Below are 17,994 nucleotides of genomic sequence, written 5' to 3' on the forward strand. Positions count from 1 at the left end.
AAGCAGGACCTCCCTGCTTGAGAAAGGCACTGCACTGTATCTGCTGCTGTGTTGCCACTGAGATGTTGAGTTGCTTTGGCCCTTTGCCTCAGGAGGCTGAGAGTGGAGGAGCTCCCTGCAGAGAAGCTGCAGCTCCTGGTGGCTTCAGCAGCATCTTCCTGGGTTCCAGGGACACCCAGCCTCAGTCAGGAGCCAAGTCTTGGCTGCAGCTTCAGGTTCCTGCCTCCACAAATGCTGGACTCAATTGTGCATCGCCCAGCTCTTTGCTGAAGATTCAAAAGACCGGCCCCAATAGTATTGTCTACAGCCAGATGCCCCAGGGCTTGGTAGTTTTGCTGCTCGGTTATAGAGAACCAGCAGCCTGACCTTGGAGGCTGAAGACTACCATAGTCTGGCAAGAAACCTCGGGAGACCTGCTGGCGTTGGCATGCCCAGTACTTGTGCGCTGAATATTTTGATTGCAAATGAATTAAGGACTCAGGGGTCAGAGACATTAAGGTAGGAGTGTATGATTAAAAGACTTGATTGTTTTCCATAAAAATAAACAGAAATTTTTCTCTTGGCTTCAGCAAGTTTTGGAATAGCATCAGGATAGTTGTTTTTAATTGCCCTGAGTATCCTGAGGTAGTTGAGGAGGTCATGGTAATTATTTACATAGTAGATATTAATTCACTGTGTAAAATTATTTACATTAGTATTCATCTAAGCATGAGAAGAGATACAGACCACGCTTGGGTTCTCTGGACATTGATTGCTGAGGAATTATATCCACACAAATAACAAATGAAAATTCATCAAGAATAATTTATATTTGTGAACTAGACTATGTGAGAAACAAGGTGATAGTTCTGTTTTGGAAGTCAGATTTCAATGTTTTTTCTGTGTTTAGAGAGTGGATTGCAGGTGAGGTTGTGTGCCTGGTCTAGATGTATTATGATCTATGCTTTATTTAACAAGAATTAATTATGCAGATAAGAAAAACAAGAGTCTAACTGTTTCATCTTCAGAAGCTCAGATTCTGCTCATTAGCCTTATAAAGAAAAGACCAAACTTGTTTATATTTGTTCTGGTAATTAGCCATAGTGAAATGTTACATTGTTCCCAATCTAGGCAATTGTTGAGCATCAATTTTGTCTGTTGACTATGAAGGAAACCAAGGGTGACTATGAATCAAGGCTTATCATATTTGTAGTGTGGTGGGCAACTATAATAATGCAGTACTCCCAGGGAGAATTACCTTGATTTGAAAAAAACACGCTGTTTCTTCCTCCATCCTTTGTGTTATTACTTGACTGAATGGTAGAGCAGCTTTTCTGGGCTAAAATGCAGTCACTGTTTAATTAAGCAGAAAAGACCCACCACAGAGCAACTGAGCCCTGATCCTGTAAATCACTACTTGTGGTCAAATTCTTGTATTTGCCCAAACTTGTTGAATTAAGATCTTGTTGCCCTCTAGAGCTCCCCTCAGCCTCCTACCCAAAGTAGTCAGCAAGGGGGAGGTGAGATAGGAGACTTCTTTGGGAGGTTCTTTGTGAGTTTGCATTAGGGACATAGAGAGATGATGGCAGACAACAGGAAACTACTACAAACATAACAGGTAATAAACGCGGCAGAGGAGATATTTGAAAATACTGCACAAAATAAATTTCATATCTGAATCTTTCACAGGGATTTACAATTACCTGCAGGGTTAATTTGAGGTGAAATAATACTGAAATGTATAGATTGTGAAGTGGTAGATATTCAGTAATTTATCCAGTTCTCTCGTCTGGCTTCTTGACTTCTTTCCACTATCTTCTGCAGGTGGGCTTGTTTTGTTTTCTGGATAATTTCTCTGCTGTCTCTGGGAGGTCTCCTGGGGAGTTTTGGCTCTGCGTGTCAAATTGGCACTTCCCACTTGAAGACGTGAGCAGAGCGGAAAGCTTGTAAATCTGGTCAGCAATTCCCCTGTATGTTTCTGTAGGCACAAGGATTAAAAGACATACTTGAGAGACACCACAAGAGTCACTGCAGTAGTGTTTGCTGGGGAGCTTTATGACTGATAGAGAAGGGTTAAATTTATTTGCCTGTTGGAGAGTAATAAACAGTTGTCACTGATAATAAATTATCTAAACTGCAGGTGGTCTTTGGTAATGACAAATGCAGACTTTATGACCTATGTTCAAGCTAGTAAACACTTCAGTGCATCTCTGTGCTAGATGGGCTAAAAATAGCCCCTAACCCCAGTAAAATCTACTTTAAGGGTTCCTGTACTTAAATAACATTTGTGTTCTACTGTCTGCACTGCAAGAGAGAAATGAGTAAGGGGGGAAGTTCAAACTAGGTAAAATTATTATGGAAAATTGGAAAAGTCTAGGAGAGAAGTGATTGCAGCAGCCGCGTGTGAAGGCTGATGGGTAACACTATAAAGATTTGTTTATATTTGTATCTTAAAATTATGGCAGTGCTAGAAGCAAGGAAGCAATTTCCCTGTAACATCTGTAAAATCTCAATCAGCAAGACCGCCATTTGCTTTAAATTGTTTCTCAGTGTTTAGATTATTTTTATGCTGTAGGATACTTACGTGATGATGATTCCAATTAACTGTTAGAAATCTTATAACTTCTGCATAATGCTATTAATTGTAGCTACAAGACAAAGAAATGCAACAAGCCTTAGAATAGGCAAGCAGGGCTCATTTCCTGGGATGTTTCTAGAAATTACAGTTATATGCTGTGTGCATTGTTTCAGTCTGTATCTAGATAAGCTTAAATGAGCAATGAACACGTTTGCTTCAGAGCACTATTTATTTAACTTGTAGAGGGCTCCCTGAAGTCGTGTGGGTACAGCTCCTGCTAGTTAAGCACATGTGCTAACTCAATTTGTTTAAAAAAATGCCAGCGTCATGGTTCTGCTTATAGTGGGTTAGCTCAGTTTCTGTGTCTTCCCTCTCTTTGCTCACCTGTAAATGTATGTTACACTCAATAGTCAACAATCTAAAACTGTGAAACATAATTGAGCACCTTGGAGTTCTTGAATAAAGAAAATACTTTGGAGAAGGCTGAAACACCAGAGGTTAATTTTGGGGAGGCAAGATTAGCAATACAAATCTTTAATGTGGTAAATCCAGAATGAAATGATTCCTTAACCTCTTATGATGTTGTAAGAGAGAGAGGAGCGGGACACCAAGAAGTTCATTCATTGTATGTTTGCATAGTACCTACCAAACACTCGGCGTTTCGCCATGGCTGCTAGGTGCTAGGGCAGGGTGAAATATTTTGCCTGGAATCTGTCTTATTATTTCACCAGGAAGTGCTACCCCATGCAAACAAGGATGTTTGCAGAACGGGTGGGATTCAGTTGCATCTTTCTTCAGCAAGATGCTGAGGCTGTTGCTTATCTCCTGATGAGAGTAGGAAGGGAGAAGGAAAGTTTCTAAAACGCAGTGTAGGGAAGTGCTGAGAATATTTCTGAACAATGTGTGATTTTGTTTGTTTTGAGGATTTTTTTGAATTTTTTTTTTTCATTTGCATTCTCTACATTCTCTATTATGAATTAAAATTTCCTGAAGTATTTGGCCTAACAGACAGGTTTGTCTACTCACAATTCCATATTCTAAAGACTCTCTACCTGCTAGATTGACACTGTGTTTGTTCCAGTACCTAGGAGAAGTGTGTGTTCATGCTTCCCCTTCTAATGAACAGTATAAGATGCCTATAGTCGTTGATAGGCGTGCAGTCCAGTTCTCTGGGTTATCAGTAATGCATGCCCGACTCTATCTACAAAACTAAGTCATTGTATCCTAAAAGCAGAAGACACCATATATGTTAGTTGGAGTTATTTAATTAGGGTTACATATGCTTCAGTATGCCCAGTTCTGTAAGTATGTATGTATACCTGCTCCAACAAGGATCTGTAAGACGGGTTGTGGAAATAATATTATTTCTGTGCTTTTGTCTCTGCAGGGTAAGATTCTAGGTATTGAACTACTCACAAATGGGTTTAAAATAACCCAAAGGGAAGAGGGGAGGTATGCCATTCCTATTGTAAGCTTGGCCACAAAGAATTTTTGATGAGGGTTACTTAAATTATAGCACTCAGAATAATTTCTCTTCCAATCACTACTCTGAATAGGGAAATGGAGAGAAAGAAGAAGGTTCCTTACATTCTTTTTTGGATTTCTGTTTTGTCAATGTACTGAATTATCTTATTCGTTATGCTCTGCAGCTTGTAACAATCACCTGCTGCCCTTCTTGTGGGAATGCGCAATCCAGTTCTATTAGGTCTGTCCTGACTTCTGGGAAGCTAAAAACAGCTTGCCCATCCGTGCGTAAATGTTACACACTGCAAATTGCCCAGGGGCAAGTGAATCCCTTTTTTGCATCTGTTTCTCTGAAAAGGTTTGATGTTCCAGGTTATTTATATCCTGCAGTTATTGCCAAATATATGATGTAATTTCCTAACTTGCAGCCTCATGACTACTTGCTGATGTTATTCCATTTCACAAATAGCATGAATGAAATACAAACTTCACACACCTAAAAGAAAACTTGTCTCGTCTGCTTCTCCCACCTGTTGTCTCTCTGTACCCATAGACGATGCTGATGCCATCGATGGCTTTAGAGATCACGTGGTGAACTGCTCCTCCAAGGACAGTTCCTGTAAGAAATACAAAATACCTCTTCTCTTTTGTGGTTATGTGTATGCTGTAGGGTCAGGGTTTGAACACGTCCCGAGATGCTGGTGTACGTAGTTCTACCCATTGACGTATGTATTTCTCTTGGTCCGATAGCTTTGCATTTCCTGAGTTGGCGGGATCAGGCAATTTTAAATGCACAGCCCTTGTAAAAACAATACTTTTACAGTTTATAGCTATGTGGCGTGTGCACAGTAGGCTAAGCTGATTGGTAACACCAGGGTTTCCCGTGAAGCTGGTGGGATTGACAGCCACAGCTTGATGATGCGGACAGATGGAAATCTGCTGTGTCTGCAGGCAGTCACGCCCAGCAGGTTTTAAGGCTGCAGCTCTGAGAACACCCGTCACACCGCGAAGTCAAGGCCCCAAACCCCAGGTCCCTGGAACCGGTGGGATATGGAGGAATGAAAAGAGCTTTCCTTAAATGCCTTTTATTGTTACGCTTCTTGGCGTGCTGCTCTGGAGAGCTAATGCAAAGATGCTGATGTTAAGACAAGCTGCAATTAGTGCGGCAGTGGTGTGAAGGTGAGGAGTGAAGTCTGGATATATTTATCCTTCTTTCCCCAGTGAAGATGTAACCTACATCTGCTTCACTTCTTTTGTTGACTCATTTGCTGAGAACATGTCAGGAAAAACTGCTGTCACTGGGCTTTGTTTTTCTGGGACAACTGTCACCTCCTCCCCTGAGCTGGGCTGGGGCGGGTGACAGCCAGGGTTAGTCAGTGTTTGTATTTGGTGCTGTATCATGGTTGTCTCTTCTGAGGCGCTGGGACATTAATGCCTTTTTAAATCAATATGAAGAAAGTTTCTCTTAATCTTCTGTGTATTTTAAGACAGATAACCAGAAGTGACACATTTTTCCCAGCCAAGAATAGGAAAAATTTTGTTTCATGTCCATCTCTCATCTGCAAGAACATTTTAAAAATAGATCATTCTCATTTTACTTTGATTCACGGATTTTGTTTGATTTTTTTGCTTTCTGCCAATTTTAAATCACAATATGGGTCATGTCAATAGGAAAATATATGTTTAATTTATTTATATTTGCCTCCTTCTTTTAACATACAGATGCAATCACTGTAAGTATATGACATTGTGATGCAATGAAGTTATTTACCTTTACACATTACTATCCACCCCTCAATTCTGGTAGCTGGCTTTAGTCTATCATCTTGTAATTTCAGGTTTGCAGATTGGGCCCTTTTACCTTTCTACTCTTATCCACACAAGATACCTCCACACATAGCTAAGAAAAAAAATCTTGTCATTCTTCTTAGTTCTGATCTATAACTGAGCGATAATTGTCAGGAGAAAGGAAGAAAATATGCTCAGCAGCTTATAAACTGTTTCCTTATAAGCCCACAAAATTAATCCAGATAGTAGAGTCCAAGCACAACTTTGGGCCATGTTCCAGGGAGCTGCAGAGCTCTCTGCGTGCAGCAGCCTGTACCTCAGAAACTGGAAGGCAAAGCCTGTCTGGACATTATAAGAAGCAAATATGAAAGCATTGAATTAACATTTAATTGACAAGATTCTGTGCTGTTGATAAGTCAAATGTACAAACTGAGCTCAGCTTGCTGTGAGCAAATTGATCCCCGTTACAAAATACATGAGAGAGGAATGACATAGCACTGATGGGCTGTGGAAGTCCAGCAAGAGGGAACTGATATTCTCAGTGATTTTAAGAAATGTGTATTGCTGAAACCTTGGGGGGACTATTTGCATGACTGGGGTCATAAAACTTACGAGATACTCCAACGGTTGAGCCAGTGCCAGGTCAGGTTGTCTTGGAAGAACAGTGGTGTTGAGTACTAGATGCACCTCTTGCAAGGCTGCTTACCCAGCCCTGATGGAAGAAAATTTACATCTGCTTAAGCTGGGGCTCTGTCATCACACTTTCTGGTCTTTCTACATGGTGCCCATTTATTTCTCATACTTTCAAATGTACTACTTGTTTATGTGTGTCTGGTGCAATGAGGTTTCCTACAGGGTATGCTCTGTAACTTCCCTCTTTGCTTGTGTGGTCATCCGTACTCTCAGAAAGAACGAACATAAAAAAAGGAAATTGTGCTATGTGTTCTAGTATTAAAGAATTCGTTAGTGACTTGTATCCACTGAGTTTTGGCTATGTAAGGATTAATTTGATAACCAAGTTCTGGAAAAGAATCCATTAAATAAAACGAGAGACTGGTGGGAACTAGTCTGTTGTATAGCAGTGTGTGGGAGGAGAAGGAAAATGGATATGGAATATTTAAAAATGGGCCATTCAATATACCAGAGATCTGATGCAGCCAACAGCAGCATACTTAGTATTGCTAAAAACAGATAATAGTCTTTTAATATAAAAACCACAGCACACAATACCAGCTGCATCCATTTCAGACGTCACGAACAGGGATGCAGATGAATTGATCAAGGGAGTGAGGTTCAGTGGTTGCCTAGGGACCAGCAAGCATGACCTACTTCACGTCGAAGAGGCATATGCTGTTTTGGATGGGTAACACGCTGATTTGGTGTTTCAGAAAGGCTAAATTTCATGACTCTGGGGAAAATTGTAGAGCAAAGTTTGTTGAGAAGAAAAATTTGGAAGTGTATGAATTAAATTGGGATTTTTGTTAAGAAGGACTTGCAAAATAACAATTGCACACCTCCTACTCAATAACTGAAAAAAAAAACAGGGGTATTCTGGCCGGGAAGTTAAAAATAGACTAAAATCAATGGTTGATGGAAGAATTTGAATGTTTCATGAGAATGATGCTAGAAAGGAGGGAGACCCAGTAGCAGATAAAGACCGTGAAGGGGCTAGAATTGATGCAAAAAAAGGACAGAACTGTAATACATACTGCATTTTCTATTTGGAAAGGAGCAGAACAACATTTGTATCAAATGTAGCTGATAAAATACTCTGAAGTCAATATTTAATGAGGCCATGATAATGTTTATCCTAGCAGAACTGCACTAACAAACTGTCTGCTTAGCTGCACCAAAGAATCCTAAGAATTGGATCCAGAAGATCTCAGAGATGTTTGTTCTGATGATTATAGAATATGGAAATAAATCCAGATGTTGATAGGGGTCTAACAGGTGAAAAACGGTGACTGGGCTGGTCTGTGTAACTGTAGTGTGGTTAGTCTGATACTAACAAAGGACAAAATAACAGGCATGTTTAAAGTAAATACAATGGAGAAAGACTAAAACAACAAAAGCTTAGTGGGTAGAAGTATAATTTTGTCAGTCAGCATAGTTATCTCTTAAAAGGAGTTTGAATATTTTATTCATTGAGATTTTTAGTTTTGTTTGATGCAGGTAGGTAAATAGATAATAAGCTTTTGATTTTTTTTGCGAGGTATTTTGCTTTATATCTCCAAGTCTTCTGAGTTCTAGAGAAAAAACACATTATCAGTACAGTAACTCCTAACTGGAAGAAAAAATATACAACACAACCTTAAAGAAATGTCTGAAGGCCATTGGCAGTAGTGAATTTTCTTCAAATAGGGATCTTTTCAGTGTGATACCATAGAGACCTGGAAGCAGTCTTATTTGCACCAGCAGTTATGAGTAATCCTAGATGCTGTTCACTAGTGGTATAAAGATTACTGCAGTTTTCAATAACAGTAGGACTGTAACTTCAGTTTGTGTGGCAAGTTGGGTCCTTGCTAACATGACATGTTTAAGTGCCAAATTCAAAGTAGTGAGTTTGGAAATGGATATTTAAATAGGAATAAAAATTATATTTTAATACTATGAGTAATTAGCTATGGCAACATATCAAAAGGAGACAAACCCAATTAATTTTCCTTCTCTTGACCAACTTAACTCAAGACTACAGTGTTTTTTGGAAAGTCCTGCTTTCTGGCAAATGCAGTGAGATGTGAGTGGGACCGCTGGGTGAAGCACCGCGGGCTGTAGCACACAGGTTAATGCTGCTGGCTCTGTGGCACGTCACAGCGTGTGATTTTGTGCAGTGCTACGGAGGAGGAGTGGAAAAGGCAGATGAGGCAGAGAGTGAAGATGGAACCAAAGCTTGCAAAGATGAGGAAAGCCTTGAACAAGCGGTTTCCAGGTAGGGATAGGAAACTTGAATTGTGTTTATCCAGCAGGGAGGCAGTGAAAGGATTAGAAAGACAGAAGTGGTGTGGTATAAAAATGATATAAATCTCTCATTATCCCCAACTGCTTCTTCTCCCTCTCCTACTTTGTCTTCTGGCTCATGAACAGAGTTCCTCTTTGAAATCCTGTTTCAAATCCTTTTAATGTAATGGAAACAACTTGATCACTATTAGTCAGCACTGGGCACGGGCTCCTCATGCCATGGCATTGTATCCTTGTGTGTTGCCCATACCTGTGTTAGAAGTAAAACTGAGACAGGTTGAGGATGACCCCAATTTGTCTGTCTCAGTAGAGCAAAACAAGCACTGGGTGAGGAATGCTGAGATATTTGACAGTTCAGGTATGCTGGTCTCCAGGCTCTCCAACAGGGGCTAACTTGCAGTGATTTGTTGTTGCCATAAATAGGGTTGTCCACTCGCTAGCGAGCTGTCTGCGATGGGCTGTAATCATAAAGGTCACAAGTCTGTGAGTCTGTCTGGATCTTGTGCGTTCGTTGTTGCAATATCAGAGACTTGTCTGTAGTTTACTCTCGGGCCAAAGATCTTTAGGTTCTATAAAGGCATTTGCTTGGACAAATGGACATTGCATAAATGCTGTATACAACTCAGCTGTCATATGCTGTCTTTGATATGGAGGAGGCTCATAACTTAATGGAGTGTGAAGAGATGCTTATCTAGCTCATTTTGTTCATACTGAAAGATTAGCTCCTCTAAACTGAGAGTGTGTACATGTCACCGCGAGGATTTCTACTTTCTTTTCTTGAACACTTTATCCTACAGTAAGGGTGGAGCAAATGCTGCTCTGGAGTGAACATGTAAATGTAATACCACGCTACAGAGCTTCATTGACTTGTAGTGACCAGGGCTTAAATCCACCAAGAATTTCAGTATTGCTTATACTGGAAGCAGCAGAAGTGGTTATTTGAGTTATTCCACTAGCTTAAACCTGTCAGTAGCCCATTGAACATTAAACATATGTTTCAGTGGCCTAGAAGAATTAGTGGTTAAGCAAATAACCACTATATATATATATATATATATATATATATATATATGTATATCTATCTATCTATATAGATATATATTTAATTAAAGAGTACTACAGCTTTTTCTTTGACAAGTTTTCAGCTCTAACCATGGGTGGTAATGGTGCTTCAAAGACACTGGAAAATCTTGTGAGGGGATTTTATAAAAATTTAACGATGAAATCTTAAATTTGTGGGCCAAGTAGGGTGTTCAGTTCAGTGTTTGGAAAAGGAAAAACGTGTTCATAAGCTGTGAAACATCAGAACACAATTCGTAAGGTTCCTCTGTGCTTCACCTAAAGCCATTTACACTGAGCTGAATGGGAGTGTTGGGCTGAAATTGCTCCAGTGGTGTAGGGGAGCCTGTGCTTTTGCTGAGGATGTAGATGTTGTGGAGCGGTGTGAAGCCCGTGGGCTTTGCCCAGGGACTGACAGGTGACACATTAGCTATTGGAAGACCAAACAGATAAGTTTTAATTCAGAGGTCTGAAATCTTTCACAGGTACGACCTCCACATTCTCATTAGGCATCTTGAAAACCGTGAGATCTTTTGCACACTCCACTTCTTAATAACGACTTAATTTGCAGCCTTCAAACAAGTTCTTCCTCTTTTCTCTTTTGACAATGCTATGGACATCTAAAGGAAGAGCAGAAGGTGTGGGTATCTAACACAGTGGTAATGAGTGGCTCAGACTGTACTTCAGGCAGGCTTATTTGGTGAAGGTGCAAGCTCCCTGACCTTCAGAGAACACCATGGCTCTACAAAGCATCACCCCTCAAAATGAGTAAAACTGCCTAGGAGGACCAAGTTAGCCAGCGCTACACCAGGTGATCTGTGTACCTAAACATCATGTCTTAATCTATTTTGTGTATGTGTCTATAAATGTGTGTGTTATAGCTGTAGTTGTTTATGTAAAGGTATCCATATACATGTGCATATTTCATCACAGGGACTTTTCTATTCCGTTTCTAGAATTTCTAAGAGGTATTTCAGTTGCTCATTGTTGTATACATGGAAAAGTATTAATAAAAACCATCTTAAAATAACTTCCAGTATTTAAAACTCTGTCTACATAGAAAATTTCTAGAGTTTGCTTTGCACACATACTATTGATATCAACTTTAAATGAGCTTAGCCCTTTCACTGCTCCAAAGACAAGACTCCTTGTTAGAAGCAGCAGTTGTTGCCCTGGCTGACTTTAGGTGACTTGTCCAAATGTACAGCTTTTCCCTGCCCCTTAACAATTTCCTCTTAACTATTTTTTGGGGGTTCAAGCAAATAAAACTTGATGAGATACTATGCTGCATCCAGCCCATCTGCATGGCATCTAATGTTCTGGTGCTAATAGAGAGCTTTTCCTTTCCCTTCTGTTTCTGCAGTAAATGGCTGTTAAGTGATGGGTCTTTTAAAAAGTAGAAAGGCTCAAATATGTGTACAGAGTACTTCAAAATTACAAGAGAAATGAATCTACGACTTTATTCAGCTGAAGAGAAGTTGCATTGTTTGTAAGCATTTTCAGTCACTGCGTGCAAGTCCCATATTGGAACAGAGGGCACAAGGGCAGGATTGTTGGCAAGTTCTGGTGTAAATCTCTGTCCTTGCTGCCCCAGCCCTCTGGAGCGATGCGGAGGTGATGGCAGCGCTGTAGGCAAATCGCTTTTTGCAAGAATTTCAGCTGCTGCTCATGAGAAACAGAACTGCAGTAGCGGTTGGACTGGCTTTCATATAAATGAAGCGTGGTCAGAAGACATTTGTCGTGGGGGTTTGGGTCCAGAAGATTTCACACTTCCGTACTGCCCGGTGCACATGCCTGGGTCCTGATCCTGAATGTAAGCCCCAAATTCCCAGAGGGCTGGTGCCAAAGTGCTGGATGCAAGTTATAAGACTTCTACAGATGGCTGCAAGGTGGTTTTTAAGGCACTTTTGGGAATGCGAGAGCTGGCACCAAAATTATTTTGGAATGCAGTTCGTCAGAAAGACATTATATAAACCAGATTGCTTTGTGAGCTGTTACAAGTTAGCACAATATTAATCTGGTTTAATTAGTATAATTCAATGTATAGAGATTGTGTTGTGGTTTCTCATTGCTTTTTACAAAAGTATCTGAAACACAACAAGGCATAACAGTATATTTGGAGATGAGCTTTATTTGTATACTGGGTAGTGTGAGAAGAGAAGGCACTTAAAGAGCTGACTTTCTCTGTGGCGTGAATGGGACAATTTCACTGTAATTATGGCTGCTTAACCAATGGTAAACTTGATCAAAAAGCTGGTCTAACAAACCTTTGTTCATTTTGGGCCTGATCCAAAGACCAGACAGGGAACTGGAAATAGTTCTTCCAATCAGTGTTCTGGGTCAAACCCTCTACAAAAGCCATTTTCTTAGCTCAATTTTTATAGCTTCGTGTGTCCTGTAAATCACTAGGAGCTGACATCCATGGGTGTAAAATGATTTATCAATGTACATTTTCACATCTGGGACATGGAGTGTTTTAAAGTTTGAAACAGCATCTTTGGTAGAAGAGTTTAAACAATGAGCATTTGAGAACTTCAGTGAGGTTCAGAGCTTTGCAAAGGCTTGGCAGGAAAAGAAAGCTTTTCTGTGGCAGAACGTCTAAATCAAGATAAAATTCTGTGTCCCAAAGAGCCATCCAAATCACATGCTGCAGCTTGCTTCTTTTCTGGTAATGCTATTTGACATACCATCAGCAACACCAAGTATGTTTTTTCCCTTCCTCACCCTGTATGTGTCAACACATACAGCTGTGATTAAGAATCCTCTGTTTTAGGTTTCATAGGGTTTTGGATTATATTACACTGAAATAAGCCGGTCTTCATCCGATGGTGCTAAACTGCTTATACATCTAATTGCTTTTCTATCATAAAATAGGTCTGAGAATGAACCATGTGTGAGATAATAGAATCATGTATGAGCGTACCTAGGGAAAAGATCGATGAGAAAGCTGAAGAGGAGTATAGCAGAGCAGGAGTTCACTCCTACAGTGTGTTGAAAAATGTCACAAATGTATTCACTAATTCTTTCAATTTTGGAGTGAGACTGGAGGGTCTGTAATGTGAGAAGTGAAGATTTACTGCCATCTACCGTGCAACCGAATGCCGTTATGCATAACGCATTAAAATAAAAAATAATAAGTTGGGTTAGTGTATGCTGTTCTGAAGGGGGATATGGGCTAGGATTTAAGTTGTTATCCCAAATAGACAGTGGGGTTTTGCAGTTCTGCTCCAGCGATTGGCAGAGCGATGGCGCAGGCCAGAGGCTGGTGCATTAACTGTTGCACCGTGTGCGTGACTGAGCGGCCGAGTACAGCCCTGGGTGCACCCACAGAGGGTTACAGCTACAGATGCTGGGGGTTTCTTTAAAGACATGGTCCTTCAAACACTAGAAGAACCTGCAGCTGTTTCTGACGGATCTGATTTTTATTATCTTCATAAGGTAGGTAATTAATCTTAAAAAGCCTTCTGTAGGTGGTATCTCTTAGCAAATTTGTTACTAAAAAGACTCTTACCCAGAGGTAGGGATTCTTCAAAATTTCTGAATGTTTGCTAAGGCAAAAGGCAAAACACTGAGTGGGAAATAGTTAAAAAATGTCTTGATGCCATGGCAGGGAGACAAAACCTAGAAAGTAGATTCTTGTTATTTACTACCCTCCTGCGTGTATCAAGGAGCCTTTTGAACTTCTCTTGCACATGTTTTGCCATGATTTGTGACTTGTTACTACACCATAAATCTCTACTTGGTACTTAAGTGAACGGGCTTCTGGGCACCTGCATCCTCCAACTGGGGCCGTGAGTCCCTTCACATGGCCAGGAATAGCCCTTCGGGTTACTGAGTTACTGCTGCCTCCCGCCTTAAACCTGCTTCAGGCTTCGCCCTTCCTCCTGTCACTGCAGGCTTGCTCCAAAATTTGGAAGATGCAACAGCCAGTCAGGGTGCCTGTGCCGGCTGCTGAATCCACACCAGCTCACTGTGGTGGCCGGCCGAGAGAAGCCAGCGGGTGTTTGGATGCAGGTGCTGCCATTCAGACTTTCCTTTTGGGATCTTTATTGTGCTTCAGACCTTTGCTAGACAGGTCTTTGTAATCTAGGAGAGAAGAGAAATGGTCCTCCTGTATTAACACATTTTTTTTTCTTTACGAATTAAGAATTAGTTAATTAATTGCCTTAAAGCCAATTCTAGGCAATGGGAAAGTTGCAGTGAAATGATCTCAGGTGGAGCTCGGATGGCTGTGAAATACTCTTCCCTCTCAAGCACAGAAGACCTCAGACTTCTTTCCACATCTTCACCTACTTAAGTGCAATGTTATTTGGGATCAAAACTTAAAACCTAGTTTAATACATAGAAAAACACCCATAGGCTTATATTCTTACAGTGGAAGGGAAAGAGTAATTTAGGCAAGAATCAGGAAGCTTTCTACCTTTCGCTTCTTGTGAGGTTTTCTTCTGAAAAATTCTTACATGTGGGCTTGCAAATGAGTTGATGCCTTGCAGCGTTTTGGTGGAGTGAGGAGTTTAATTTTCTGCTGGTTAATAGTATCCTGCTTTATAGGATCTGTGGTACTGGTCTTACTACAACTGTGTACTACTACAGCTCTTCTGCATCTAGTTTTACATCTTTTATTGTAAAGGTGGAGTAAATTCTAGTAGTAATAATGCTGATTATATTAAGGAGGAAAACAAACACAGGGCTGGCACTAGACAGTAGTCCTTTTCTACACTCCCAAGACACCATTACAGAGAGGTGAAATTTCTTATGAAATTGTGTGAAAAAAAATTGCATCTCTCTCCTTCTACTCTTTCTACCATCTAGTGTAATAATTTATTTAGCAATTTGCTACAATTAGAGAAGATTTCTGAAAGGATAAAAATGTGTGGTTTCTATTTAAGGCTGCTCTCATCCTCTGTTGTGTTGTAGGATGTGTCTGTGCTCTTTGTAGCCCAGGAAAAATCAGTCACTGAAACTGATGGATACTTGTATGTGCATGTCAGATGTTAAATTAATTTCTCCTAATTCATGATCAAATTTCTTCATACGTCATTCCTGAAACCTGTATATAAAGCATGTTAAAAAAAAATACCATTGTTTCTAGAGAACAAATCCTGGGACTCTCATGAAGTATTCAGGTTGTCATGAAGGACAGTGTGGAAAGACAGATTTTTCTGGCTCAGCTTTATCTTAAGGCTTTTTGCTGCAGTATTGGAGTTCAGTGTGAAACTATGCAGTAACTATTATGTTATTAATATGGTTTGCTCATAGTTTGTCAAAGGAACAACTTGGGGTGCAAACTGTAAATAAGTTTCTAAGATAACAGTCGGACTCATGTTTTCAGGTTGTAAGGGAGCAAGATGTTCCAGAAATACCACTGTATAATTTTTGCTGGGCTACTAAAACCAGTGCTGGTTAAGACTGATGAATATTTTTAATCATATTTTGGGTTTTCACGCTCAAAACTCAGTAGCATGAAATGCATTGATTTGGGGGGATCTTACAGCATCTGCTCATCTTTTCTCCCTAGCTGAGCACCCTGCTGCTGTAAAACCTGCAGTTCCCAGAGCACGTTGGGGTTGCAGCATCCAGATGTAGAAGAGGGACAAGGATTCTATCCGCAGTGGAATTTGTCTTTTTGGCAGGCGCTATAGGCAGACAGGTGTGGGCAACTTCGGAGCTGGCTTTAGGTCTGTCACTCGATAGGGCTGCTAATGAGCTGTTTTATGCTTCCTTGCTGTAGTGGATGATGTTGTAATTCCGAGGATGGTCTCGAGTTTCCTTTTGGGAGTATTGTCCACAGCTCCTCAAGAGATCTCTGCACAGGATCTTTCATGGAGCTATAGTTAAAGTATTTTCTGATGCTTACATATAGTTATTCTTTTAATAAATCGGAGTGGCCACCCGGATACTGGTATGCTTAAGCATAATGTACTGAATTATTTTCTTCATGCCTGATGGGAAGGAATTCTACAGCATAACTGATGGCACAGAGCAGGACCAGAGCGCAGGGCAATGCTGTGCCTTGCAAATGGTGAGATGCCCTTTACAGTCAGATACATTATGTGTGAGAGTCCGTTCTGAGCCTGTCTGAGTGCTCACCAGTGCCAGTTGGGAGGTATGGAAGTTTTAGAATTGCAACCAGTGTCTGTAGCTGTAAACAAGCTGGAGGAGCAATTTAAGACATCTTGATTTGGTCTCAATCACTTTATAGAGTGACCTTGTTTTGAGGTTTATTCTGAATATGTCTTTGAGAAGCAGATTAAAATGAGGTCTTTTATTACCTAAATATGTATTCTAAATGTATTGTTAATTATAGTGATTCTTTTTTTCTATCACTATGGCGTGACATGTTGATGTGCAAATTTTGGACTAAATCTTGCATTGTAAGTGCACTGGGGCTCCCACGTGAACATTAACATCATCTTCTCAGATCTCCAATATGTTACAGCAGATTCCCAGTGGAGGCTGAGTCTGTGCTGCTGAGATCAATACATATTTTATCTTTGGCTGAGATGAATGGTAGATCAAGAAGACAGTACAGCCTGCAGTACTTTCTGTATTTGCCTTTACTTTCCAGTAAGTTGAAAGCCATGACAAAACATATTGGACAGTAACTATTTATTTTTTGTTGTTTTCTCAGAGTTTGAGAACCTGACAAAATGTGTCATCTCTGAAATGCAGCTTTAGAAAAAGTCCAAGATTTTGCACATGAAGTTGAGGGCAAGGGGGTTTTTAATAACCATTTTTCTTAGTACGTTGCCATTTTTCACTCTCACATGATGGTGTTTTAAAAAGAGATGCCCAGGCACTTTCAAAGCAATAAACAGTGGTGTTCTGTTTGTAATCTTCTACTTTGGGACAAAGAAAAACAATCAATGAGAAGTTTCAAAGATCAGATGTCTTTTTTTAGTGCATACAAATATTGGTTAGAAAGTTTTTATGTGAGTAAATAGTTTTTAGCTGGGGAAGAAAAAGAAGATGAAGATCTGGTTTTCTTGAAATATCCCCAAATCTTCCTGTATTTCTCAGAGGATTCCCCAGGTGTCTTCTTTGGGTTTGTTCTTAGGCATACGAAAAGCTGTTGTGAACTTCTCGTGTGCTTATTTGAAGAAAGTAGTTATGTCCAGGTATATATTGTTCCTGCACGTGGTTGTCTGCATCTATGGAAAGGCATAATCAGATTTCCTTGCAATTACAAGCCAAAACCAACAACGTTTAAAGATAGCACACAGGAGGAGTCTGACTGCAGTGTGCATCCTTCTCTTGAAATATACAAGAATTTTTAAATGCTTTATGAAGTACTTCAAGTATCTCTAAGTAGTTCCCATCTGATCTACTCCTCTGTGTTAATTTGGCCACTTGCTTTTAGGCACTGGGGAGAGGGAAACATTACAAGAGGGGATTTGGAGATGGAGGGAAAAGGGGCCTTTAGATTTCAATGCAGAGGGCATTGTGCTCATGAGGAGAAAGAGGGACAAGTAAGCAGGTTGGCTCCAAACCTGACAAAGTAGGGAGGAAAAGAGCCTTGCCAGTGCTGGGAAGAGTTTGAAGGTGAGGACTAAGACCACAGGCTTCACACCCTGGGACCTACAGAACCGTGTGAAGAGGGGGAACACACGTGCAGAAGCTCTGTCTTGCGTTGAAAGGGTGGGGGCCATGCAAATGTTACAAAGGAGTGGGGATCCCATTAATCAAGCCAAGAGACGCATGTCGAAGTTCTAGTTGTAACCTCAAAGGAAAAATACATGGGGAGGGAAGCAGGCTGGAAGGGAGAGGACCCATAAGGGTAGCAGGTGGAAAAGAGGACAAGCAGACAAGGAGGACCAAGAGGAGGTGAAGTCTCAAAAGTTACCTTGTCAGAGAAGAGATGGGGGCAGGAGTGTGAGAATCTTTAAGGAGGTCGGGGGAGACGCACCAACAGTTTGGTATTGTCCGGATATTTGTTGAAGTTGTTTAGGAATACGCACATTGACCTGTGCTGTTTTCTACCTATTTTATCTCGTACTGTTGTATAGTATCTTTATCTGTCCCTTGCACAATATGAATTAATTAATTGTTTTTTCAGTCTGAAGAAAGACAAGGAAAAGGCAAGTGCATGGACTCTTTCCTCTTTTCCCTCCTCTCTTTTCCCTCCTCTTTCTCCCCCTCTTCTCCCCTAATGCTCTGAAAAAGCTTTC

General features: G+C 40.5%; 1 protein-coding gene across 1 annotated transcript in view; it reads left to right on the forward strand.

Moving 5' to 3' along the window:
* The window catches only part of RBM20 (RNA binding motif protein 20), a gene marked incomplete at its 5' end in the record, with an annotated part of 101,908 nt that overhangs the window by 39,647 nt on the left and 44,267 nt on the right, over positions 1 to 17,994 (forward strand). The window lies entirely within an intron of this gene.

The sequence above is a fragment of the Nesoenas mayeri genome (assembly GCF_963082525.1).
Source record: "Nesoenas mayeri genome assembly, chromosome: 7".
Taxonomy (NCBI): domain Eukaryota; kingdom Metazoa; phylum Chordata; class Aves; order Columbiformes; family Columbidae; genus Nesoenas; species Nesoenas mayeri.